Raw genomic sequence first — 27715 nt, forward strand, 5'->3', positions numbered from 1 at the left:
ATGCGCTGCCAGTAGCAGTGGTGGACTCTCCCTCTTTATGGGCATTTAAACGGGCATTGGATAGGCATATGGAGGATAGTGGGCTAGTGTAGGTTAGGTGGGCTTGGATCGGCGCAACATCGAGGGCCAAAGGGCCTGTACTGTGCTGTATTTTTCTATGTTCTAGTTGAGAGAACATGGGATGGAGGTTGGAGTGCAAGGAGTAGGGAATAGAGGGCACTGGTCTAAAGTACCTGTGTTAAAATATTTTCTGTTCCATTGGTATAGTGACTTTTGTGTACAATTTAGCTGTGGTGTGGAGATGTTTGACTTCGGACTCTGAACACTTGTGCTATCTTGCATGAAAACTGCACAGTTAATTAAATATTGGACCAAAAGATTGGGTAACTGAAAGTCAGCCTACAGTATGTGCTGGAGATAGCTGTGATAGAAATATCACCATCTCCCTCCCATTGTCGTGTAGCATAGGTCTTTAATAGCTGTTATACTAATAGCAAGAAGACATCATCAGTGATATTAGATGATGTAAGAGCACATGGATCTGGAACCTGAAGGAAGAAAGTTCTAATGGAGTCCTTCTGAAATTTGTTTCTGAGAGTTGCAAGAATAGTTAATACATGTCCATCAGTGTACTTGCATGGTTTTCAGCCCTTGTCTTTCCAGACCATCCACTGCCTGGTCATGGTGTTTATGTTTCCCTACAACTACCACCTGCCGCATTGCTTGCAAGACTCATGTAAGGACTTTTGCTCGAGGCATCAAAATGGTGGCTCACTCCAGTGTGCCTGCCGATATCCAGCTGGATTGTTGGCTCAGAGTATGTCATGGAGTTGGAGATCGATCAAAGTTGACCACTGCAAGATTTCTATTAGGCCATTCTATAACTGCTGTTACTGTCTGGAGGTCCAGAGAGTCCAAGGTTTTGACTCTGTGACCCACAGTTTGGAAGCCACTCTAGTCGGCTGTGTCTCCTTAATATTTGTAAAATTTGCACCTTTTCAAAATACATATTTTTTACAGATGGCATGAAACAAATGTTGCTGTTTTAATGTAATGTCACCTTCCAAGCTTTGAGGGGAAAATGAAGAAGATGTGAAAGCATGCTGTATGAGTCATGAGAGTTAAAATAACAAACATTTACTGTGTTACCCACACACACGTTTCATTCATCCCTTTGCCAATTTCAGAGACCTCACATCTCTGACTTCCTTTCATTATTGTTGAAAAAAGTTAGATTTAAATGCTACATAGTATTTCCAGAGGTACATATCAAATACATAAGCTCATGCAATGAGAAAAGTGTCTTTCTGTCCAAAACCAGTTTGATGTCAGTTAGCTTTGGATAGAATATTTTCCTGTGGAGCAGGAAAAATTCAGAAAGAGAAGACATTTTTACTCCGACACATCACTTGCGTGGTAACAGTTGGAGAGATCAAAAGAAGAAACATCGTTATATGACACATTGTGTGGAAGGAACATCAGGTAAGTGATTCAGTGAATGAGAACAGTGCCCTTTTACTACTGGGGCCTGGATTTGAATTCAGCTCACACTAATTGAATGAAAATCTTCTCTTTTCTGCCAGCTGCAAAAGTCCTAAATAAAATGAGATTAAACAGTTTCTCCATTCAGCTCCCAGTGGGCCTGAATCCGCTACACAAAACTGCCAATAATTCTCCTCTAATTGAGTCTAAATTGGCAGTCTCACTTAGAGAACCACCAGGATGGCCCTCAGATTTCTCTCCACTCTCCCTGTGGCAAAATACTCAGCACCTTCAGCTGATGAGCTTGAAAACCTCACTGTTCAGGGAATTGTCAGTGCCAATTTGCATCCGGCCATGATGATTAAAAGACATCTGAGTTCCAGCGTGCCACTGTACACTTAATTTTCTACAAAGGACGAGTACAAAGAAATGTGCTTTGCATTTCACAAATATGAACAAAATAACATGAAAGAGCACTTCAGCATGAAAGCTTTCCTTAAAGCTCTACTTTTAGGTTGGCTAAATCATGTACATGCATTCTATAACAATAAAAGCTTCTTATTACTCAGAAGACAGCATCTAAATTATTTGGCAACATTGACATGCTTTGGCAGGTGTTAGTTGTTCTGCAAATTTTGTGTGAGGTGTACTTTGTTCAACAAAACCTTTTTTTAAGTGCAATGAAGTCATGGGATCCAATGAATTTTGTGACAATCCATAGACTACGTGCAACACTCTAATTGGGATCTCATGTATTACTGAAGCTTCAAGCTCTGTTACAGAGAGGGAGAGCGTAGTGAATGAAGAGGGTTGCTTGTTATGAAAATCATTCAGCTCTTATTACACTTGAGCGAGCACGAAATGTAACCAGACCAGGGGCACAAAGGAGGAATTTTTAAGTAATATTGCAGGATAAAACAAAGCGCAATTTCCTCATGAAATGGCACAAAAAGATGCAAAAGGTCTGTAAATTGAAGCAGAAGGCTGCATCTGGGCACGTGCTTACATCAAAAAACATATTGTGATATTCATATTTCCTCACTTGGATGACAAGCTGTTTGCTGTCATCTCCCATCTTGTCACACTCAAGTCCTACATCTTGTTTCCCTTATCACCAGCTGCTGTTTTTGTTTCCCTGTATTGGCAGATGGTGAAAATACTTCTGTTAAATTCTTTAAAGTTTCTGGTTGTATGCCTCTTGCAGCATTCGGTAACTCTTTCATTGCTGTGTGCATATTTGCACTTGACAGAATTATGTGAAATGCTGGGTTAATGAGGCAGCGCAAACACAAAATAGGTCTTTAATATAATCTATTGATGTCGAGAGTGTGGTGCTGGAAAAACACAGCAAGTTAGGCAGCATCTGAGGAGCAGGAGAATCGACGTTTCAGGCAAGAGCTCTTCATCATGAATGAGGCTTGTGAGTCGATGGGGTAGAGAGATAAATGGGAGGGGGTGGGACTGGGGTGGGGGGGAGCGTACGGTAGCTGAAAGTGTGAAAGGTAGACAGAAGTGAAGGTACTGGGATAGGTTGGAGAGCAGGGTAGAGTGGATAGGTGGGAAGGAAGATGGACAGGTAGGACAAGTCATGAGGGTGGTGCCGAGTTGGAAGTTTAGAACTGGGATAAGGTGGGAAGAGGGGAAACGAGGAAACTAGTGAAGTCAACATTGCAGTGTGATTGGAGGGTCCCAAGGAGGAAGATGAGGCATTCTTCCTCTAGGCGTCGGCTGATTCGGGTGTGACAATGGAGGACGCCCAGGACCTGCATGTCCTTGGTGGAGTGGGAGGGGGAGTTCAAGTGCTTGGCCATGGGGCAGTGGGGGTCGTTGGTGTGGGTGACCCAGAGATGTTCTCTGAAGTGCTGTGTGAGTAGGCGTATTGTCTCCCCAATGTAGAGGAGATCACATCAGGAGCAACGGATATAGTAAATGACGTGTGGATGTGCAGGTAAAACTCTGATGGATGTGGAAAGCCCCTTTCAAGCCTTAGATAGAGATGAGGTGTGGGCGCAGGTTTTGTAATTCCTGTGGTGGCAGGGGAAGGTGCCAGTCGGGGAGGATGGGTTGACGGCAGACATAGACACGGAGAGTCATGGAGGAAGTGGTCTTTACGGAAAGCGGATAGGGGTGGGGTCTGTTTGTAGTGGAAATGGAGGAGGATGATAGTGTATATGGAGGTTGATGAGGTGGAAGGTAAGGATCATGAGGATTCTGTCTTTGCAGTTGCAGGGGTGGGGTTTGAGACCGGAGGTGCAGGAAGTGGATGATATGTGCTGGAGGGCATCATCGACCACGTGGGAGGGGAACTTGTTGATGTGTCTGTGCAATTTGTATTAGTGCAGTGACATTGCCATTAGTGTACAGTTGCTGTGGGCTGACTTTTGAGTAAATCTATTATAGCAAAAGTGAAGTGCCCTGCCTTAACTTTGAGTACACGTACAGTACAAGCTAAATCTCAGAGAAGGTAGCACTGTACTTCTGAGTTAGAAGGTTGTGAGTTCAAGTTCCACTTTAGCCAGTTGGGTACCTATTGTGGGCTGATGTTCCTGTGAAATGCTAGGAAGTGCAGCCTTGTCAGACGGACATTCTGCAGATGATCAATTTAAACTTTCAGTTGGTCTCAAAAGATTCACTGACGTTCTTCAAGTGTAGGTTTTGAGTAGGCTCCTTGATATTTCCCCCTTAACCAATATCACTAAAACATATTACATGGTCATTCTTCATTAGTTTTTGTGAAACTCAGTTGCAAAATTGGCTGTCATCCTTTACTATATTCAAACAGTCACTACAATTTAAAAGTACTTAATCAGGTCCTGAGATTACAAAAGCTCTCAAGGAAATGCAAGTTTTTCTCACTTTGGTTATCAAAATTAAAAATTTTGAAGACAGCAAGCAGGAGAAGCATTCATTATAACACAATAGAGCAACTCCGTAATAGCAAATGTCAGTGCAGACAACTTGAGTTAGAAGTTTGATAGGATTTTGTCACATTCATAGAATTGTACCATCAGTTCTTGCTGTCAAATTTGTTGTCCCATTAAAGGAAAATGCTGAGATTATAGGTCATACATGTGAACTGCTACTGAGTAAATTGTGCATTACAGTACTGGTGTATGTATCATTGTGTAATTAATGACAGGACTTATTATTTGAAAAAATTAGTTGGTTTACAATGGTACCAACTGTTTCTCAGCAACACTTGAAGCCCCAAATGCTGGATTTGTTTTCTTTGGTCATGGTGTTCATGACAATTTGCAATACAATTTTGTGACCAGATCTTGATGTAATACTGCTTTTAAAAAGTACGGCACAATTTATTGGTAATTATAGTCCAAGTTAGATTTCAATGAGGATGAACTCGGAGAATTTAGTAGAATTGAGGAAAGTAATAAAGGGTGATGAACTTGAGAGCATGGATCAATACTTGGAACTATGATGCTCTGACCATTACAGAGACTTAGATATCACGGGGGCACGAATGGTTGTCTGATGTTTCAGAGTTTAGATGTCCCAAAAGGAATTGGGGGTGAGGGTTGGGGGATAAGAGGTGGAGGAGTAACATTGCTAATCAGGGAAGGTTGAGAGGTGACTTGGTAGAGGTATGCAAAATAATGAGAGGCATAGATCGAGTGGATAGCCAGAGATGTTTTTCCCTGGGCGGACATGTCTATCACGAGGGGGCATAATTTGAAGGTGAGTGGAGGAAGATTTAAGGGAGATGTCAGAGGTGGGTTCTTTACACGGGGAGTGGTGGGTGCGTGAAATGCACTGCAAGCAATGGTAGTAGAGAAAGATACATTAGGGATATTTAAGTGACACTTGGACAGGCACATGGAAGATAGTACAATGAAAGGTATATAGGTTAGTCTGAGCTTAGAGTAGGGTAAATGGTCAGCACAACATCGAGGGCCGAAGGGCTTATACTGTTCTATGTTTTATGTTCTAGTTGAGATTCTTGGTTTGAGTTGGTGCACACTGTTGCCTTTCCCCATTGAGTTTCTAACATAACATTCACCGTCCATTGGCATCCTGAAGACATTTACAGCAGTTGCGAGCTAAATTTCCAAATGATACACAATGCCATAAAAATTCCGAGTTGTGTCTGGTCAAGATGTAGCACATAGAGCTATTCTGCCTGCATGGAAGCTCTTGTTAGAATTCGATGGGATTGTGACCTTGACATGCCTCGAATCTGAATTAACCACAATATCTTAGATCATGCAAGAACATGAAACTCTATATGATGTGGAACTTAATGGAACTGGGAATGTAATCCAGAAAAGTGTGGACTGTAAGGGTGAAATTACTGTTCATTGTTATCATGCTATTGATTTTAGTCTGACAGTGCTAAAAAGTGAATATAAAATCTTCCATGAGGCAGAATGAGGAACTATGGCCTTAAAAAAAAAAAGCCTTTTTTTGTTTGGAAATCAAAGGGAAGTCTACATAATAGCTTCCTTAAGATATGGTGATATTATCTGAGCAGAACTCTTCTGAATGTTAATTTGTAAATATTTAGCTTGTCCACACCTACTCTCGTTTATGCATCTACAATTTTACGTCATGTAAATGCTTTAAGGAAATGTTGCCACTGAGTGATACAACATGCTGGAGTACACTAAATTATACCATGTTAGTCAGATAAGTGCTCAGACCTAAGGTCTATGGGACTGAGGTTTTCAGAGTAAACAGCAGTGTTTTCTCACAAAGGCAGAATGGAGATACTTCAGCAGACTACTGTAGGTAACCCATCACATTGCCTCTGATAAAGCTCTCAAAGCAGACATATGATCTCCTCTAAGAGACTTGGAATAATCAACAGTTTACGTTCAGGCAGGGAACAAAATAAATAGAATAAAAATCAGTGGATAATTTACTCGGTGTTACAATATTGAAAAAATGTTAATTGTAACACGCTGTTAATTTTTTCCAGCTAAATCTTGGAGACCTGCAAAGTCTGACACTTAGACCTCCTATCATTTGGGTATCTGACATAGAAACATAGAAGCAGGAAGAGGCCACTCAGCTCTTCAAGCCAGCACCACCATTTAAAATAAACCTGGGTTATCATGCAACTCTCAGGACTCTGTTCCTGCTTTCTGCACGTACCCTTTGAATCTCTTTTAGCTCTCAGAACTAAATCCAACTCATTCTTGAAAACAATTTTTGGCCTCAACAGCTTTCTGTGGAAGAGAATTCCAGCATTTCCCATGCTACTTTATAACTACAGGAACCTATATAGGATTTCCGACAAACATTACTGTGACACTGCGGGAGATGCCTGAGGACACTCTCACCATAAAACATTTAGGTCACTTTCAAGATTGGGGCAACTTTGGAAATGGCTTTAAGTTCATATTCAAGGTATTTTTGAGGAAACAATAAGGAAAATTTCCACAACTGCTAAATGTATGAAAGGGCTTCTGAGTATATAAGATTGGGTCCTGAATTGAAACACTGGCTTAGCCTTCATTTAGCACTAAGTCACCATCTTTGTAAAGGAGATAAAGGCTGTGCTCAAATCAATCACCTGGAGGGTTGTTAAGTGGCTAATTGTGACTAAATGTTTTCCAGCATTCACTATACTGGTCAATGTTTGAGATCAGTGCCCTTTCAATGTACCTGATAGTTGCTGCAGTTATCATATGAACCTTTTGTAATGCATATTCAGAAATTTTCTGCGTGCAATTCTTAAAAAAAAATAACTTTTGATCAAACGTGATTAAAGTGAGTTATTGCATTGTCAGTCGTAACACACTTTCTCATTCTGCATACCTTCAACCGACCATATTTGATAGTAAATGACCCTACTCTTCCAAATCTGCCCTTTAATCTTTCTTATGAAAGCATTTTCAGTTCATCTCAGTCAACAAAACCTGAAGATTCATTTTAAAATGAAAATCATAAGTGGACATAGCACACAGGCAATTCAAAGGAACTGAGAGAGATAATGAGTCACTAGAAATAAGAATAAGAAGGGGCAAAGGATTGTGACATAAAAAATGGACATTAATGTTGGATTAAATGTTTATATTTAAACATATATTAATTGTTTAATATTCCTCACAATCTGTATTAACTGTACCGTATAACAACTCAGAGTACAGTCAACCTATTACCAAGTTAACTGCTGCTTTTTAAGTAGCATTTCATCCATCTCTTGACTGAAGTCAATGGTGGTTTTACCACAAAACCTACAACTTTTGTTGGCTGATATGTTTTAGATGTCGTGCAAAATGTTGAAAATGACTTTTTCAAAGCAGCCAAAGTGAGGAGGATCATCCCAAAGGGATTTATCTTCTTCCATAATGGATTGAGGAAGCATGACAGCTGTTATAGATTGTAAAAGGTCATGCAGTCACTTTGGCTGATGAGAGAATCAAAGATTCTGTCATCACAGCAGCTGCTTAGCTCTTGGATTGACGGCCAGCGCCTGACGTGTGCATGGAAAAGAGCCTTGATACAGCAAGACTGTCAATCCTGGCAGCTGTCACTTCTCTCTCTCTCTGTCTCTGTCTCTCTCTCTCTGTCTGTGTCTCTCGGTCTGTGTGTCTGTGTCTCTCGGTATGTCGGTCTGTCTGTCTGTCTCTCTCTCTCTCTCTCTCTCTCTCTCTCTCTGTCTCTCTGCCAGGAGAGTTATTATTGTCCTTGGAGACCAATTGTTCACTCACTGGATTGTGTTGGAGGATCAGGGTTAGTTTTTAACAATTGGGAATATTAAGTTAACTCAAATGATTCAAACCACGCTCGGGTTTTGATCGACAGTGATGACAATTTGCATTTAAAAGTCACCTTTAACTTAATGGAATTTCCCAAGATGCTTCATGGAGGCAAAATAATAAAACACTTGTACACTAACTCATGAAGGGAGGGACCCCGAAAGTAAATAAGGGGGTAGAAAATAAAGGAAGGACCTTAGCTTGTAAAATTAACATGTACAGTCAGTTTGAATGGAGCCAAAAGATAACAACAGTGTCAAAAACACTGGTGAGAGTAATCTACAAGGTCTCAAATATAAGTTTCAGGCAGGATGTAAATCAAGAAATTGGAGAGGTAAGTCTCAAGTGTAATCCAGTAGTCATAGAAAACTTTGACATTCATATGGAAGAGAAAAACCATTTTGCAGTAATAGTGTAGCAGGAGAACAACTTTGTAGGATGCATAGATAGTTTAGTAGATCAGAATGTCAAGAATCCAATTTGCAAATGAGCTAATTTAGATCAACGATTGTGCAAGTTTATTCAAGTTCAAACAAGATAAGAAAAGGAGAACCACTGTGTTGTTTTTGGCTTTCCAAAAGTGTTCAATAAGCTATCACACATAAAACTAATTAATGAGAGAAGAAACCATGGTGTTGGAAGTATTATATGAACATGGGGAGAGAATCGGCTAACAAATAGAAAGCAGAATAAGTAATGGGGCATTTTCAGGATGGCAGCTTGTAACTAATGAAGTACCACAGGAGGATCAGTGCTGGGGAAACAATTACTTACAATATATGTTAATGGCCTGGATGAGGGAAGTTAGTGTACTATCACAAAGCTTGCAGATGACAATAGGTGGGAAGGCAAGTGGTGAGGATGACACAAACTCTTTAGAGGGATGTAGAAAGGTAAAGTGAGTGGGCAAAAGCTTAGCAAATGGAATATTATGTGGAAAGGTAAGAGACTATGCAACTGGAAGAGGAGAATAGAACAGCTGAGAGAAAATTAGTTGAAAGCTGTAGCACAGGGATTTGGGGGTCCTTGAACATGAATCAAAAAAAAAATAGCTTCCAATGTCAGTAGGAATTAGAAATGGCAAATGGAACATTGTCCCTTATTCTTAAGGGAGTGAAGTTTTTTTTAAAACTTGCTAAAACTGAACGAGGCATGGCTCAGACCATAGATTAGATTAGATTACTTTACAGTGTGGAAACAGGCCCTTCGGTCCAACAAGTCCACACCGACCCGCCGAAGCGTAACCCACCCATACCCCTACATTTACCCCTTACCTAACACTACGGGCAATTTAGCATAGCCAATTCACCTGACCTGCACATCTTTGGACTGTGGGAGGAAACCGGAGCACCCGGAGGAAACCCACGCAGACACGGGGAGAATGTGCAAACTCCACACAGTCAGTCGCCTGAGGCGGGAATTGAACCCGGGTCTCTGGCGCTGCGAGGCAGCAGTGCTAACCACTGTGCCACCGTGCCGCCATAGTTGGAGTATTGTGAACAAGTTGGCCACCTTACCTATGAAGGCAACTACAGAGGCATGAGGGCAGAGCTAATCAGAATTGACTGGGAGAGGAGCCTAGCAGGAAAGACAGTGGCTTAGCAATGGCAGGAGATGCTAGGAGTAATTCGGAAGACAGAGCAAAAATTAATCCTGAGATTAAAAAAAGCATACTAAGGGGAGGATGAGGCAACCATGACTGACCAGGGAAGTCAGGGACTGCGTAAAAGTAAAACAGAAAGCATTTAATGTGGTGGAGGGCCAGAGGATTGGGAAGCTTACAAAGACAAAAAAATAGAAATAAGGAGGGAGAAGGTTAAATATGAGAGTAAGTGAACTGGTAATATTAGAAACTATTCCAAGAGTCTCTTTAGATATGTAAGGGGCAAAAGTGGCCACTGGAAAATGACGCTGGAGAAGTAGTAATGGGAACAAAGAAATGGTTGACGAACTGAATAAGTACTTTGCAACAGTCTTCACAGTGGAAGACATGAGAATATCCCAAAATTCAAGAGATCCGGTGGGGCAGAGATGAGTACAGTGGCCATCACCAAGGAGAAGGTGCTAGTAAAAGTGAAAGGTCTGAAAATGGATAAAATATCTGGACCAGATGGGCTACACCCCAGAGTTCTGAAAGAGATAGCTGAAGAGATAGTGGAGGCTGTAGTAGTGATCTTTCAAGAATCAGGGAGGGTCCCAGAGGACTGGGACATCACTAATGTAACCCTCTGTTTAAGGAAGGAATAAGGCAGACAACGGGAAATAATAGGCCAATTTGCCTGACCTCCGTTGTTGGTTAGATTTTGGAGTCCACTGTGAAGGATGAGATTTCTGTATACTTGAAAGTATGCGGTAAAATAGGGCAAAGCAGAAAAATAGGGTTGAACATGACATGGTCGGCATGGTGGCTCAGTGGTTAGCACTGCTGCCTCACAGTGCCAAGGACCCGGGTTCGAGTGAGGAGTTTGCACATTTTCCCCGTGTCTGCGTGGGTTTCCTCCGAGTGCTCTGGTTTCCTCCCACAGTCCAAAGATGAGCAAGTCAGGTGAATTGGTCATGCTAAATTGCTCACAGCCAATATAGGATAATAGGGTAGGGGAATGGGTCTGGGTGGGTTACTCTTTGGAGGGTTGCTGTGGACTTGTTGGGTTGAAGGGCCTATTTCTACACTATATGCTTTTTCTTTATAGAATGCCTATCAGCCATGTTTGAATGGCAGAGCAGACTCGATGGGCTGAAAGGAGCAGAAATTAGGCCAATGTCTTATGTCCTTAAAAGATATACTGATATTGGAGGCGGTCCAGAAAAGGTTCACTCCACTGATCCCAGGCATAAGGGATTTTCTTGTGAGAAGAGATTGACTGGGATGGGCCTGCACTGATGGGAGTTTAGAAGAATGAGATGAAACCATATTGAAACATAAGATTCATAGGGGGCTTGCCATGGTAGATGCTGAGGTTGCTTCCCCTTGTGGGAGCCTTTAGGGCAAGAGGGCATAATTTGGGTTTGAGGGATCAGCCATTTAAGAGAGAGATAGAGATATGGAGAAATTTATTTTCTTAGGGAGTGGTGCATTCTTTACCATAGAGCACTGTATATCCTGGTCCTTCAAGAATATTCAAGTCAGTTACATGGCACTAAAAGATATATTGGCAAAAAGCAATTTTCAACAAGTTTTTATTTCCTTAAAGAAAAAAAGTTTCCCAATGTACTCGGTTTGAGGATTAAGAGGGTTTCAGAATTCAGGAGAGGATAATCAAGAGAATGTGTGAGTAAATGAACAAAAGGTATGAAGCAGATTGTGAATAGTATTTTAATAGAAAAAGGATTGCTAAAGAAGGCACAGCCATGTTAGAGCCCAAGATAGGGGAAATAATAATGGGGAATAAGATGTGGCAAAGTCATGAAACAAACACTTTCTATCTGTCTTCACAACTGAAGAGTCAAAAGTTTCTGCATAATCTGGGGAAACACTATTTAATGAGAATAATTTTTTAAAAATCACATCAGTATATAGATAATACCAGAGAATGTAATGAGACTTAATAGTTGACAAATCACCTGGACTTGATGCATTTTTTGGGTTTTAATTAAGTATATAGCTTCAGATTTAGTAGATGCACTGATGTTGACTTTCTATTTATTCTAGAATAGTCCCAATCTATTGGAAGGAAGCAACATAACTCCACTATTCAGGAAACTCTATTACTGTGTTAAACTGCCATGAGTAATAGAAGATATGCTGGAACCTGTTTTTTTGGAGTTGACAACTTTAAAAAAAATCAAGCAGAGCCAGCATTGATTTGTGAAAAATAAATCCTACTTAACAAATATGTTAGAGGTTTTTGGAGAGCTATTTAGATAAATGATGGGGAGTCAATGGGTATAATGTTTGCAATTTAGAAATTAATTTGGCATGGTGCAATGCAGGATATTATTACACTTTAGGAGCAGGAAAATTGACGTTTCGGGCAAAAGCCCTTCATTCCTGATGCCGATTTTCCTGCTCCTCGGATGCTGCCTGACCTGCTGTACTTTTCCAGCACCACTCTGATCTAAACCCTGGTTTCCAGCATCTGCAGTCCTCACTTTTGCCGATTATTACACTTTGTTAGGGGTCATAGTTCAATATATTGACATATTTGAAGATTGGTTAAGGGACAGAACTCAGAACCCAGTAAACAACTAGGCTTCACTAATGTAGGAAAACAAGTTTTCAGCATTTCTAAGCTGTATTTTCCTCCAGGAATAGTTGGATTTGTGCATTTGGTAGCCTGGAAAACTGCCTGTTTAAGAAATTGGATCAGCAATCTTTTGAGTTTTCTTCAGGAAAGGCAGAGAGATAGAGTACTTAGTGTGCAGGAGTTGTAACCTTCAGTTTTGGTTGTATTTGTATCATCAGCCTTTTTTATTTTTAAATAAGGGACTCTTAATAATGTCTTGTATCTTGAAAGAACTTGCATTCTAATAAACTCTATGCTGCCAAAAGTGTTGATCAGTTGGTCTTGAATTAGTTCTTCAAATAACCGTCACTCATAGAAATGTCCATTGCTGGTACCATGGTGTGAGTTTATCTCCAGCAGGGTGTTTTATTCAATGCAGCAATGCTTTTGTTATCCCTTGCAACATAAACTGTGCAGAGATATTGTGGTATTGAAAGATCCAGTCATAAATGCCTAAGGAAACATTAAACTATTGGATTACAATGGGGAACTGTTAGAATAGAGTGTCATGCCTCAAGTGATCCAAGGTAAGATAGAATTTGAAATCTTTATACCCTCGGGTCATATGCTATGCTGCAAAGGTGAGCATGTCTCTTAAAGTCATACAACCCACTGTCCATGATGTACAACATGGTTCGCACTAGACTTTTAATCCCAGATTTTTATTGAATTCAAATGCTCCAAGCTCTCATTGTTGGGATTTGAACTCTGATCCCCATGGCATTACTTGGGTCTCTGGATTAATAGTCATTAAAAACAAAAGGCATTCAGAAACCATGAATGGGAAATGCAGATGGGAATATTGGACTGCAAGAGATAATGGGAAGTGAAGTGATTTGAACAGAAAAGTGAGAATTTTAAACTGGAGCCTTCCGAGAATAAGGACTTAAATTTTTCATCGGGTGGAGTCCAGGAAGTCAGCCAGAACATTTTTCAAATAGTTGAAATTAGAAGGGCCAGAGCTTCTCATGAGGATTTTGGCAGAAGGTGGGACTTAGGCCAGAACAGAAATAGACAAGTGTTAAGGAACTTGAAGTATAATCGATGACAGTTGCACAGTCCCAATAATAGAATACATTTATGCCTTAACATGCTGTTATTAAAATCATGGCACAGCTAACAGTATCTATTTTCTTCAATGAGAAATAACATTCAGAACGTTTGGGAATGTTGTATGAATTATTTCCTTTCTCCAGCTCTGCATATGCCAATAAAGATGGCTGAAAGTCTCTGCCAATAACCCAAGATAAGTTGTTAAAAATCTTCCCTCCCACCCATTCCCTCTAAGATCTGTGCTGTATCCTTCTCCAACATTCTGCCTCGGTACAGGGTTGTTATCCATATTATGTTACTTAAAAGTAGCCTTAGCCCATTGACAGTATAATCAGAAATTAATGTGCACACATTCTTTTTCAGCAAGATGTTAAAGGGAAATTACAGATCCAATTCAGCACCATGCCTGTGAGCTCTATTGTACTCTGTCCCTTTCTAGCTTTTTAGCATGTTCTGTGAAATAACTTCACAAAGACTGGTATCCTGTCATCAAGTCACCCTTTATTTACACATGCATAGTATATTATATTGGTCCAGTTCCCCCAGAGCCGGTTCTCAGAGTGAACAGAGCTTCTGACACTCCTGTTTATAGCTGTGAGCTAGGACTCCCTGATTGGATCAGATTAACAGCCCCAATCACAGAACTCATACTCTGAGAGGTCCGCCTGCCTAACCTTGTTATGACTTCTCCGTTACGCATTTACCCTCATAGGACACAGTGGTTGGGCGGCACGGTGGCACAGTGGTTAGCACTGCTGCCTCACAGCATCAGAGACTCGGGCAACTGTCTGTGTGGAGTTTGCACATTCTCCCTGTGTCTGCGTGGGTTTCCTCCGGGTGCTCCGGTTTCCCCTCTCAGTCTAATGATGTGCAGGTTAGGTGAATTGGCTATGCTAAATTGCCCGTAGTGTTAGGTGAAGGGGTAAATGTAGGGGAATGGGTCTGGGTGGGTTGCTCTTCAGAGGGTCGGTGTGGACTTGTTGGGCTGAAGGGCCTGTTTCCACACTAAGTAATCTAATCTAATCTAATCTAATTAAAATCAATGGCCAAAGTAACCTTTGGTGAAATTGCTATGGTGAACTTCAGCAGTGACCTATGTTACCAGCATCTCTGTGGCTGACATAGAATTTCTTGTTTGAGAGCAGTGTTTTCAAAGTTAGAAGCCAGTAAAAGAAAACAAAAATGGAAAATGAGAAGCAAATTAAAATTTCCATCCGCCTTGCAGCCTGCATACTAACCATAATTAACATGTGTGCCCAAGCTAATTTGTCTTTTTTCTCATTGATATATGGTAATGTATTGTAGAATTTTTAGGTTAGACTGGCTGCCAAAACCTTCTGCAAAATCGGTTTCTCCTAAGTAATTGGAATTGATTCAGTTCAGTACAAATTAATCACGGACTTTAATTGGTGAAACCTTTAATGTGCAACGAAGGGAATTTGCAAATAAAATACGACTGGAGAAAGCTGCTCTTGGTTGCGATGTATTAAAGGGATGGTGTGTATTTTTGTCAGCCTGCTTGGGCATACACACTGCCCCACTGGCAAGCAACTCAAATAAACTGTAACAATGAGCTGACTGTGTGCCCACTTGCCCATTGTCATGTCACCAGATTCCTGTTAACTGCAGTTGGTTTTTGTTTGCAATTAATAGTTTTCCATTGCACATGACTGCTTTTTGTGTGTTGCGATACTAAATAAATCACATATGAATAATCTTCAGGCACATAAATGCCTTCAGGTGCATTCGTTCCCATTGTCTCTGTTCAGTTATATTCATTTGCAATGGATTTGTCCATGTAGGTATATGATTGTAATAAAATTCAAATGTGTTGGATGCTGGTATTTTCCCTCTGTGTGGTCATTGGGTTCCCACATTCCTCTTCAGCCCATTGCTTCCAAAACAATATTTGGCCATCGGTACAACTGTATGTTCAGTGCCCAATAATGTTTTAGACCATGATGGGCTATGTGATGCTTCAGATGATTACTCCACTATCTCGTGGACCTTGAGACTGTGTAATGTGTGTTAGACAGGGAGTGGATAGGGAAGAAAATAATTCGGTTAAAAAAAAGCAAGTTTAGACTAGGACTGAACATTCTCCAGGATATTCACCTCAGTTCTGTGCACTGAATCTCAGAAAAGATATATTAGCTCCAGATCCAACAGATTGATCCCAGAGCTAAAGGGTTACGTTATAAAGACCAGTTAAAATTGGTCACATTCCATTGACTTTTCCTGATTTTGATGAAACGTCATCAACTTCAAACATGAATTCTGTTTCTCTCTCCTTGGTTGCTTCCTGATCATCGTTTTCTTCCATTTTGGATTTCCATCATCAATGGACTGGTACTTCTGAGTAAGCTAAGGTTGCATTCCCTTGAATTCAAAAGATTAAAGAGTCATCAGATAATTCGAGGAGCTGACGGAATAAAAAGAAATATTTTGTTTGGTGGCATGAGCCCAAAACAGGCTAGAAACTTGAGCCTTCACGGGCTATGTAATGTAAGAAAAGAGTTCTTTGCGCAAAGAATGGAACTGGAATGTGTTTCCCCCATTTGAGGCCAGATTTTTTGAAAATTTCAAACCTTCTTTCTTCTGATTGATTGATTCCGTTTTGATGGAAAGTCATCAACCTGAAACATTAACTCTGTTTCTTTCTCGACAGATATTGTTGGACTGTTTGAGTATTTCCACCATTTTCTATATCTATTCTGAATTGCCAACCTGCACAGTACTTTGCTTCAGATTCTTATTTGGTAGGCATATAATAAATGGTTATGGAATCAAAGCAGGTAAATGCAGTTAAGATCACCCATGATCTAATTGAATGGCAGAACCAACAACCCTCTGTTCCCTCTCCTGCAATTATAGCAGCAGGCTTGAATTAACATAGTTGGATGACTATTTATATTGGTACGCATCTCTCTGTTTAAAAAGGAACAAATGGTTGAGGGTGGCATCGCTAACTTGGGTAGCATTTCATGACTGGTTCATTGCCTGGAATGGCCTGCAAGAGCAATTCAACATTACAGCTGCCAGGGCAACACTTCAAACTGCGGGCAGGATTGCTGTGAACAGTAACAGTGAATTGAAACATGATGAAGGATGACATTGAATTAGACAGTAATTATACATTATTTATAAGTACTACACTGAGTACAAACAAAAGATTTAATTACTGCTAATGTTTTGAAGTGATCATTTTGGGTTGGGAATGAAGGCTTGTTTGCAGATATATTTTATGACAAAAATGTAAAAGCCTGGGGATAATTGAGCTCTGCTGAGAAGTTGATATGAAAAACATCAGTAGGAAAGGAAAGCAAAGCTCCATTTAGTCACCAGGGCTGTGATCCCTGAAATAACCAAAGATACATTTCGAAATGTGGCTTGGCTTCAGAGGCCATCATATCGAAATGAAATGGGCAAATGGCCATTCACCTCAATGGCATGAGAAGCTGGAGCAAATTAATATTTCAGAGGAGTGTTGTTCACAAATCAAAAGGCCATAATCCTGAGCAATATCATGCAATCAGTTTAATGCTTGGCAGTGTTCTGACATGTGTTGACAGAGCAGTTCTGTGTCTTAATACCTTCCTCATTGTGACCTCCTTGTTTTATCTCTGGAGATTGCCTGTGTTGACCTCTGTTGCTTAACAACACTGATTAGTCTATAAGTTTGAAGAATGGCCAACTAGGCAAGGCACTAAAAATGTTTTGGCATTATGAAGGCAGGAAACTTCAGGGGAAGTAACAAGGGAATGTTTCACTTGTTCTTTTCGATGTTGGGCTGTGTTTTCTGCAGGCATTTCTTGCTTTCTGTCACTGGATGTTAGGGCATTTAAACATAAGATGCAAAAAAATTGGCAGCACTGATCAGTTAACATGGTATCAATTAAATGCTTAACTGCAAATGCTGAATAGACCTTTTTATTTTGAAAATATTCTTTATTCATGAAAATATCTGAATATACATAGTACGTGTGGCATATCAAGGAAAGAAAATTATTGGAGTTTGACTCTAACCAACAAACAAAAGACATCCTTTAGACATTTACTTGCATTTGAGGCATCGGGAAAATCCAAAAAATGAATGGACCCTCTTCTAATTTTAGCAGAAAGACCTCAGACAGTGATCTTTCCCCACTGTGCCTTGGTAATACTGAATAAACAATCAGAAACAAGCAGTTCATCTCAATTGGTCTGAATTTCTGATGGCAAATAGTTAGTATTTTTATTTGGACAGACTGTTTTTTTGCAAATTGTTAAATTTTTTGCGTAAATTAGCTCCATGGAATATTAGATTCTGCTAGTGTCAGATTTCCCGTATGTGCCAAGTGAGTTCCAAAGTTAAAAATCACACTACATCAGGTTATAGTCCAGCAGGTTTATTTGGAAGTAAAAGGTTTCGCAGCGCTACCCCATTGTCAGGTAGCTAGAAGGGCAGGATTATAGGACACAGGATTTATAGTAAAAGATCAAAATGTCATACAACTGATTTGAATCAGTTGTATGACACTTTGATCTTTTAATATAAGTTGTCAGTGTTGTCAGTGTACGTGGGAGAGTTAATACTGTGCCTTTGCTTGTTGTTATGAAGAGGCCACGTAGATGCGTGATAGAAGGTAACAGAGGTGAAATCCTTGGACAGCTCAGAGATAATAGTATGGAAACGCAAAGAGAAGCTGTTGCAAGTGATTCTCTGGCTACGATTTGAGAGAGTAGAATGGAATGAAGACAATAGGTGTGGTCAACCACGATATTATTTCAGCAGTGTTCTGCACTTAGAGTCTGAGGGCCATGGAAACAGGTTCTTTGGTCCAAATTGTCCATGCCAGCCAAATATCCTAAATTAATTTAGTCCCATTTGCCAGCATTTAGCCCATATCCCTCTAAATCCTCCCTATTCATATACCCATCCAGATGCCTTTTAAATGTTGTAATTATACCAGACTCTACCACTTCCTCCGGCAGCTCATTCCATAAATCGCTCACTGCATGAAAAACATCAGTTAGTTTTGTCTTGTGCATTAACGTTAGCAAAAAAAAATCAGATTTTTAGTCTTTACTGTAATGTGGGCATTACCAGCAAAGCCTGTTGCTCATGCCAAATTACCCTTGAATGGAGTGGCTCACTTGACCTTTGCAGAGTGCAGTTAAGAGTCAGCCACGGTGCTGTGCATCTGGAATCTGTATAGGTAAAGTCATCATAGTCTAAATAGACCATAGGGCTGCTCTAAAATGAGAGGGATACAACTGATGGTGGTTTAATCCAAGGGTTATGACATCTCGGGTAACGTTAAGAAGGAGAGACCTTCATAGTAACCTGACCAGTGAGGGAATTGAACTGATGTTGTTGGCACAACACTACGTCGTAAACCAGCTATCCAGCTAACTGACACCCCGGTCACCTATGGGCCAGACTGGATAAGGTGGAAGATTTCTTTCCCTAAAGCACATTAGTTGAACCGGATGAGATTTTATGACAATTAACTATCATTGTCATGGTCACATCACTGAGGCTAGTGGTGTTAATTAAGTGGAAAGGCTGATTCTGAATGTTTGTAATTTACCATGGTGATACAATTGACTGAAGCTAATTGCCCCCCACTTTGTTTCTTTGATCATTTGACTCTCATGTACTATGCCAAATTCTGGCCAAAATAACGATGAAAACAAAATCTTGTATTCCACTTAACAAATAAATGACTTTTGATTTTTCAATATCATGGAAAATTTGACAGAAAGAAGGGATGTAAAAGTCAAAACACCTGGAGAAATCCTGCCTTCTCATTATCATTCAGGAAGCTTCCAATCATCTCTCTTGAGATTCCCCCAGCCCCTCCAAAATAAAAGGCTGTGCCTAATCAGTTTCCCTTCCATGAGGTAAATTGTGACCTTAGTTTTAACCTGCATTTTACTCTGTAATCTTGATTTACCATAAAAATTAATGTTGATATCTTCAGTCATTATTACATCGTTGTTTTACGAATAATGAAACCATTTCTTTTTTTAATCTTATACTATCTGCTCCAGTAATCAATAGGGCTTAAAATTCAAAGAGAGATACTTGAAAGACATTTTGTCAGTGCAGGGTTAAGCCATCCCAGCTGCTGCTTCAAATGAATCCAGCAGTGAATACACCACCATTTTCTGAAGAAATTATTTAAAAGTGTTCAATTCAGTGCATGACACTTATCAGCCTCAGCCTCAGCCTCAGCCTCCAGCTGATTATTAGGTTCAGATAAGTGCATGCAGTTGACAAATTGCTTGTAATGACAGTTTAATCTGCTGTTTGCCATTCGGCTCAGAGCATGTAGCCTGCTAATCGGTCTGTTTCCCAGAAACCATGGCTGCAAAGCCACTCTTTCTCAATTTTACTTCATTATTTTGGCTCAACTGGATTTGAGTTATACAGTCCAATGCACTGTGGATTAAACGAGACTGTGAGAAACTCTTGGGTTAAAGCAATTAACAGTTTTGGTGTCATTTCTCTCAGCTCTCAGTGACAATTGGACTTGCTAAAAGAGTGAAGAATGTGCTTTTATTGCACCGTTCAATGATTCTGAGTTGTGAGCTGGGTTCTAAAATGGCTACTTCTCCAGGCTTGTTACTTGTGAGTGCATTTTTGCCAGCATGCCAATGTCAAAATGGCAGATATGATGTTCTTGAAAAGATGGAAGCAATTCCTCAAGTGCTTTCATCTGCAAAAGGGTTATAGACCATGAATCACGAGTGCGTTTTGCATGGTAAATTGCTGTCTATCAAGCTGTAAATTGCTTGAGTAATTTGTTGATTTGTGTAGTAAGGAGTGCATATTCAGTGAGCAAATTTGCTTTTTCTTCCTTGTTCCCAAAAGCACTGTTTGCAAGGATGCAATTAATTCAGCTTGAATTGCTATCAGCTGTAGATCATAGTTAAAATGCAGCGTATAAATGGTCTGGAACTTTCTCATTCAAATTCAGTGCAAATAAAACAGTTTTATTTACAGACGTAAAAAAATCTGTGTACCACAGGGATGTACTGTAGAATGAGATCATTAGGAAGAATTCTAATCATGGTCCTTTATCTAAATCGAATATAATCTATTAAAGTCAGCAAGGACTTAAATGGAGGTGATTGTGTCTGTCTGACTGATTATGATGATGTCAGGATGTCGTCAAAGCAATTAGTGGTGGTAGGGGGAGTACGCGATATTATTGCTGATTACTTTCTATATGAGAGGCAAAATCCTTCATCCCCACCCTGTCTCAATGCCCTCCCCTCTCACCCATCTCCCTCCCCTTCACTCTTCTCCATCTCACTCCCTTTTGCCCCCTCGCTTCACTCCCCTATGTTCACTGCCTCACTCTATGTTCCCCTGCCTCACCCCTCTAAGTCCCGCCTGCCTCACTGTCTCTCACCCCCCCGATCTCACTCCCCTTTGCCGCCCTGCTTCACTACCCTATGTCCATCGCCTCATTCTTCTCTGTCCCTCCCGCCTCACTGCCTCTCTCCCACCCCATCTCACTCCCCTTCACCTTTATTCTGCCTCACTCCTGTATGCCCCCTCTCCTCTCTTTTCCCTGCCTCACTCCCCTTCCACACACCCTGCCTCACAATTCTCGACTCCCAACTTGCCTCACTCCTCTTTCCCACACCCTGCCTTACACCCCTTGGCTCTTGGCCTGCCTCCCTCCCTTTCCTTCAATCCTGCTCTGCATCACTCCCATCTGGCCCTCGATCAATTCCCCTCCCACCCTGTTGTACATCTCTTCACATCTGCATCACGCCCCTTCGGCTCCATTCTGTCTCCCTTCACCCTCCTTTGTCCTTTGTTCCTCAATCCCACCTTACTCACCACTTTGCCCTTCACCAAGTTCCTTTCACCCCCATCCAACTTCTCTTCTGTCCCTCCCTTCCATCATCCCCTTCTCATTTCACTTCATCTTCACCTAGGTCTTGTTCCTTTTCTGTTACCCTATCCTGACCCCTTTCCATTCATCCACACCCAGTCCCTTTTCTCCCACCACCACAACCTTTTAGCTGTCTTTCCTCATTCTCCTGTTTGGGTCAAAGTAAGGAGTGAATTCCATTTTAAATACAAATAACTTTCAACATCTGTCAAATGATCCTGAGATGACTGAAATTAGTCTGTTTTTCCCTGATTTCTCTGGCTCTCCCCCCTTGCTCCCACCTCTGTGATAACCACTTGCTGCCTATGATTTGCTTTATCTGTACATATGCTGGTTTGTACTGAACTGGAACACAGAAGGATTGCAGATCATTATACTTCAAAGCTAGTGTTTGATCTTGCAGTTTGCATTAGCAGAGTAAAACAGCCATTGCCCAACCATTCCTCTCTTCCGTGGAAATATATTGAATTTGGAGAAATGTGCCGTTTCTTCCAAATCCAGCTGAGACGGGGAAATCTTTTTTTTAAAACGCACGGACTGAAACCAATAGGCAATATGTGGAACTTTGTTTATGATACAGTAACATTTTTCATTTTCTTATGAGCTTGGCATACTCAAAGATGTAGTTAAACCTGATTGAAGTCTGGACGGTGTTCACATATTTTGCTTTTTTCTAACTAGAACTATTTTCGAAGAGATGGAAACACTTGGTGCTATTTTAATGGCACCAAGTCAAGTCAAATTCTCAGACTGCTGAATGGTTTTAAGCTATTATTCACTTCCAAATCCTTTCCCTGAACTCCAAAAGCAAATGATATCCTTTCAATGGCACAGGGAAACTTTCTCTTTTCATCCTTCTCAAGTTGTCTGCCACGTTTGGCATGGTTGGCCACTCAATTATCCTCCAACGCCTCTCTTCTATCTTCTATCTGGGAAGGACTGCTTTCACATTGATTTCACATTCCTTTATATTTAATTTTAGCCAGAAATTTATTTCCAAAAGCTTCTGTGTCCTCCGAGACCATTAGTTCAGATGTCCCACCACGATCCATCCTCGGTTCCTTCCTGTTCCTCATCTTACGTGCAGCCTCTTGCTGACATTGTCTGAACTCTCAATGTTAGCTTTCACAGGCACAACCAGCTACTATCTCTCTCTCAACAACTCGACTGTTGCGAAGTTTATATGCTTGTTTATTTGAAGTGAAAATGTAAATTGCTAGAGAAACTCTACAGGTCTGGCTGCATCTCTGGGGAGAATACAGTTTACATTTTGAGTCTGGTGACTCTTCATCAGAACACCAGACATGAAACATTAACTCCACTGTCTTCCCACAGATGTTGCCAGACCTACTGAGTTTCTCCAGCAATTTCTGTTTCTTGTTTCAGATCTCCAGCATCTGCAGTTCTTTGACTTATATTATGACATTTTATTTGACTAGTACTGCATGAAGGGAAACTTCCTCTATTTAAATATTGTGAAGACTGAAGCCATTGGGTTTACTCCCATTTCCAAATTTTATTCCATAGCTGATTACTTCATCTTTCTCCTAGCAACAGCCTAAGATTAAGCCAAACTTGATCAATCTCATAATGAACTACTGACCTTAACATCGTATCATCACTAGACTGCCTATATCCACCCATATAAAATCATTAGACCTTGTACTTGTCTCAGGCCATTTGCTGTTGAAATCACCATTTATGCATACATTGCATCTAGAGTCGATTATTTTCAACTTGTTTCTGGTTGGTACTCTCCATAACCTTAAGATTATCAAAAGTCCTGTCCCTGTGTTTTCTCATATACATGATTCCCATTCCCCTGTCATTCCGATCTTGCGGACCTACACTGGGTTCCAGTCAAGCAACATAGTCATACAACACGTATATGATCCATGACCTCACTCTTTCTGACCTCTGTAATCACCTCCCGTCCCACAACCCCCTGAAATATCTGCATTCCTCTTTTCCTAGCCCTGTGTCCTCCGTCCTCGCCTCTAATGCATCCCTTATTTTAATCTCTCCACCATTAGTAGCTTTGCCTTCGGCTGCCAAAGCTCTAAGCTATGGAATTTTGTCCATAAAGCTCTCTGCCACCTTATCTTGCTTTGGCCTTTAAGACACTCTGTACAATTAACTTCTTTGACCAAGCCTTTGATTGTCTAACCGAGTACTTCCAAATTGCTCTGTGTCAGACTTTGTTTCAGAATGCTTTTGTCATTTAATCATGTTGAAGGCACAATGCTGTATGATTTAAACTCTTTCTGTTTATAGGCACTTATGCAAAATTGGCTGCCATGTTTCCTACATCAGAGACTACCTTTCGCAAAGTACTCAATTGCATACAAATCACACTGTAGTTCCTGAAGTTGTGAAAGCAATGGAAATTAGTATATTTGCAGCATTCATTTTCTCTGAAAATAACAGTCTTATTCAACATAGATTTATAACATAGGAATTGAATTTGACTCTCGCCCTATTGTTTTATCGGAAGCGATTGACCATATCATAGGAGAACACAACGCTACTGTATATATTTGTCTACATTCATGAACATCAGCTTTAGATACTTGGTTTGCTGAAATTTGTATGATGCTTCTGTCACAGACTGATTAGAAATAGGAGGACCCTGTGGTAAGTTCTTTTTGGAGCTTCACTTCATCATGCTGCAGCATATGGGGTCTCAGGAGAATTTTATCATCACTGGAAAATTAGCTTGAACTTTGGAATTGTAAAAGGAAAGCAGGAAGAAAGGAAAACTTGCAGTTACAGAACAGCAGAAGTCTGGCGAAAGGATTTCAGTGTAGGCAAATATGAGCTCATCGCAAGTAGAGCAGAATATTTTCTATATGACAGAAAGGAATAGTGGTCCGAAGACTTGGGAGACTAAGTGCAGAAATAATTTAAATGTCACAAGTAGCTGCAGAAAATAATCAAAAACCTTAACGCAACACTGGTCTTTTTGTCAAGATAAAGAAAATATATAATGGCAGAAGTTGTACTTCAGTTATGCAATGCCCTGGTTCGACTACATTTTCAAGTCCCAATTTCTGGTCTGATTGTCAGACTTTAAAAGAGATGTAATTGCCCTGTAGATAACTCAGAGCAAGTTCAATGATACTTCGACCCAAGCGTGAGGTTGAGGAGAGATAAAGCAAACAAAATATAAAAATATAGTTTTCAGGATTCTGTGAGGAACAGGAAGGATGCATAGAGAGAAACTATTTCCAGGGTGGGGTGTCCAGGACACAGTTTGGATATAATTTTAAAAAAAGGGCTCTTTCAGAAAATGTTTCTTTTTGAAAAAGGTGGTGCAAGTTTAGAATCTCTTCTGCACAATGCAACCGATGCTGGTTCATCTTTTTTATTTTAAGACTTAGATTGGCAGAATTTTTTTCTAAAATGAATGATTAGAAGAATATTGGGCATTAGATGACAGATCAGCCATTAATGCGTTAAATGGTAATACTGTCACAAAGGATTCAAACCTGCACAAGTTGCTGTGTCTGTCCTGAACTCTGAGCAACCTGTCAAGCTTTGCAGGTAATGACTAATTTTCAAACTGTTGTAATGTAAGGAATGGGACAATCAATTCGCAATAAGCTTTGCAAAACAGCAATGTGATAATGACCAGATAATCAGCATTCCAGTGCTGCTTTCTAATGGCAGCCTGGAGTTTTTGAGCTTAAACATCTGGACTTGAACCCACAATCTTCTGAATCATAGCAAGCTTACTCCCAACAAATATGGCTAATGGAGTGGTGCTATTGACAGAGATATAATGGGGGTTGGTTAGTTCATTTGTCCGGATGGCTGGTTTGTAATACAATGTAGGTTTAATTCCTGTACCAACTGAGGTTATCATGAAGGACTGACCTTCCCAACTTCTTACACTGCCTGAGGTGTGGTGAACCCCAGGTTAAAACACCATCTATTCCCTATCTGTAATGAGAGAGCAGCCCTATTGTCTGGCAAGACACTGGCGATTTTACCTTGTTTGGAAAAAGCTAAATTTGTATGATGCTTCTGTCACAGACTGATCAGAAATAGGTTTTATTGTCATATGTACTCAAGTACAGAAGTACAGTGAAAAGTTAACAATGTCACTCCTCACAGCACCACCTTGAGTACAACCTACCTAGGTACAGACTTAAATGCAAAATAGAGAAATAAAAACACACATTACCTTTCCAGTGATTCATGGTATAAGTCAGAAAATAAGACATACAGTTAAAAGAATAAATATTGCAGTCAGATAAACAGATTACAGATAAACATTAAGCTGCACGAGATTACCGCAGGGACTTTTGCACATGGTCTGACCGGCCTTGCAAGCTGCTGACTGCCCGCACCGGTCACCAGTCCAACAACCTCCATCCCCACTCCGCTCCATGCTTCCAGCCCTCTCCACTCTGGTTATTTAAGTACAAACTGAGAAAGGAACAAAGGGATATTCACTCAATTTGTTTGCATTAAAGTGCTATATTTGTACGGTTGGCTCATACTATTGAAGTCAACAACACATAAGTGAATGCATTTGAAGCCACAAACCTCAATACCCAAAATCCTGCAGCTATCATAATCAAAATAAAATCACTCTGAGGTTACTTGGCTGCACAGGAATGACTCTAAATGAAAGTGTACATGGATTCACATGCTACTTTTCCAGCTTCTGTGTGAATGCATCTCTATCTAGAGTCATCGAGACAGACCCTTCGGTCCAACCTGTCCATGCCGACCAGATATCCCAACCCAATCTAGTCCCACCTGCCAGCACCTGGCCCATATCCCTTCAAACCCTTCCTATTCATATACCCACGCAGATGCCTTTTTAAATGTTGCAATTCTACTAGCCTCCTCCACTTCCTCTGGCAGCCCATTCCATATACGTACCAACCACTGCGTGAAAAAGACCCTTAGGTCTCTTTTATACTTTTCCCCTCTCACCCTAAACCTATGTCCTCTAGTACTGGACTCCCCCACCCTTGGGAAAAGACTTTGCTTATTTATCCTATCCATGCCCCTCATAATTGTGTAAACATCTATAAGGTCACCCCTCGGCCTTCGACGGTCCAGGGCAAACAGCCCAGTGTGTTCAGCCTCTCCCTGTAGCTCAAATCTTCCAACTCTGGTAACATTCTTTTAAATATTTTCTAAACCCTTTCAAGTTTCACAACATCCTTCTGATAGGAAGGAGACCAGAATTGTATGCACTATTCCAACAGTGGCCTAACCAATGTCTTGTACAGTCACAACATGATCTCCCAACTCCTGAACTCAATACTCTGACCAAACGCCTTCTTCACTATCCTATCTACCTGCGACTCAACTTTCAAGGAGCTCTGAACCTGGACTTCAAGATCTCTTTGTTCAGCAACACTCCCTAGGACCTTACCATTAAGTGTATAAGTCTTGCTATAATTTGCTTTCCCAAAATGCAGCACCTCGCATTTATCTAAATTAAACTCCATCTGCCACTTCTCAGCCCATTGGCCTATCTGATCAAGATCTCGTTGTAATTTGGAGTCGCCTTCTTTGCTGTCCACTATACGTCCAATTTTGGTGTAATCTGCAAACGTACTAACTATATCTCTTATGCTCACGTTCAAATCATATATATAAATGACAAAAAGAAGAGGACCCAGCACCGACCCTGGTGGCACTCCACTGGTCACAGGCCTCCAGTCTGAAAAACAACCCTCTACCACTACCCTCTGTCTTCTACTTTTGAGCCAGTTCTGTCTTCAAATGGCTAGTTCTCCCTGTATTCAGTGAGATCTAATCTTGATAACCAGTCTCCCACGGGGAACCTTGTCGGACGCCTTACTGAAGTCCATATCGATCACTCTGCCCTCATCAATCCTATTTTGTTACTTCTTCAAAAAACTCAATCAAGTTTGTGAGACATGACTTCCCATGCACAAAGCCATGTTGACTATTCTTGCCTTTCCAAATATGTGTACATCCTGTCCCTCAGGATTCTCTACAACAACTTGCCCACTATTGACATCAGGCTCACTGGTCTATAGTTCCCTGGCATGTCATTGCCACCTTTATTAAACAGTGGCACCACGTTAGCCAACCTCGAGTCTTCCGGCACCTCATCTGTGACTATCAATGATACAAATATTTCAGTAGAGGCCCAGCAATCACTTCCCTAGCCTCCCACAGAGTTCTAGGGTACATCTGATCAGGTCCTGGGGATTTATCCACCTTTATCCATTTCAAGGCATCCAGCACTTCCTCCTCTGTAATTTGGACATTTTTTTTAAGATGTCACCATCTATTTCTCTACATTGTATATCTTCCGTCTCCTTTTCCACAGTAAATACTGATGCAAAAT

At 40.7% G+C, this 27715-nt stretch overlaps 1 protein-coding gene across 11 annotated transcripts in view; it reads left to right on the top strand.

Moving 5' to 3' along the window:
* The window catches only part of auts2a (activator of transcription and developmental regulator AUTS2 a), a 1206729-nt gene that overhangs the window by 430038 nt on the left and 748976 nt on the right, over positions 1-27715 (top strand). The gene's annotated exons all lie outside the window — the stretch shown is intronic.

The sequence above is a fragment of the Chiloscyllium plagiosum genome, chromosome 28 (genome assembly GCF_004010195.1).
Source record: "Chiloscyllium plagiosum isolate BGI_BamShark_2017 chromosome 28, ASM401019v2, whole genome shotgun sequence".
Taxonomy (NCBI): domain Eukaryota; kingdom Metazoa; phylum Chordata; class Chondrichthyes; order Orectolobiformes; family Hemiscylliidae; genus Chiloscyllium; species Chiloscyllium plagiosum.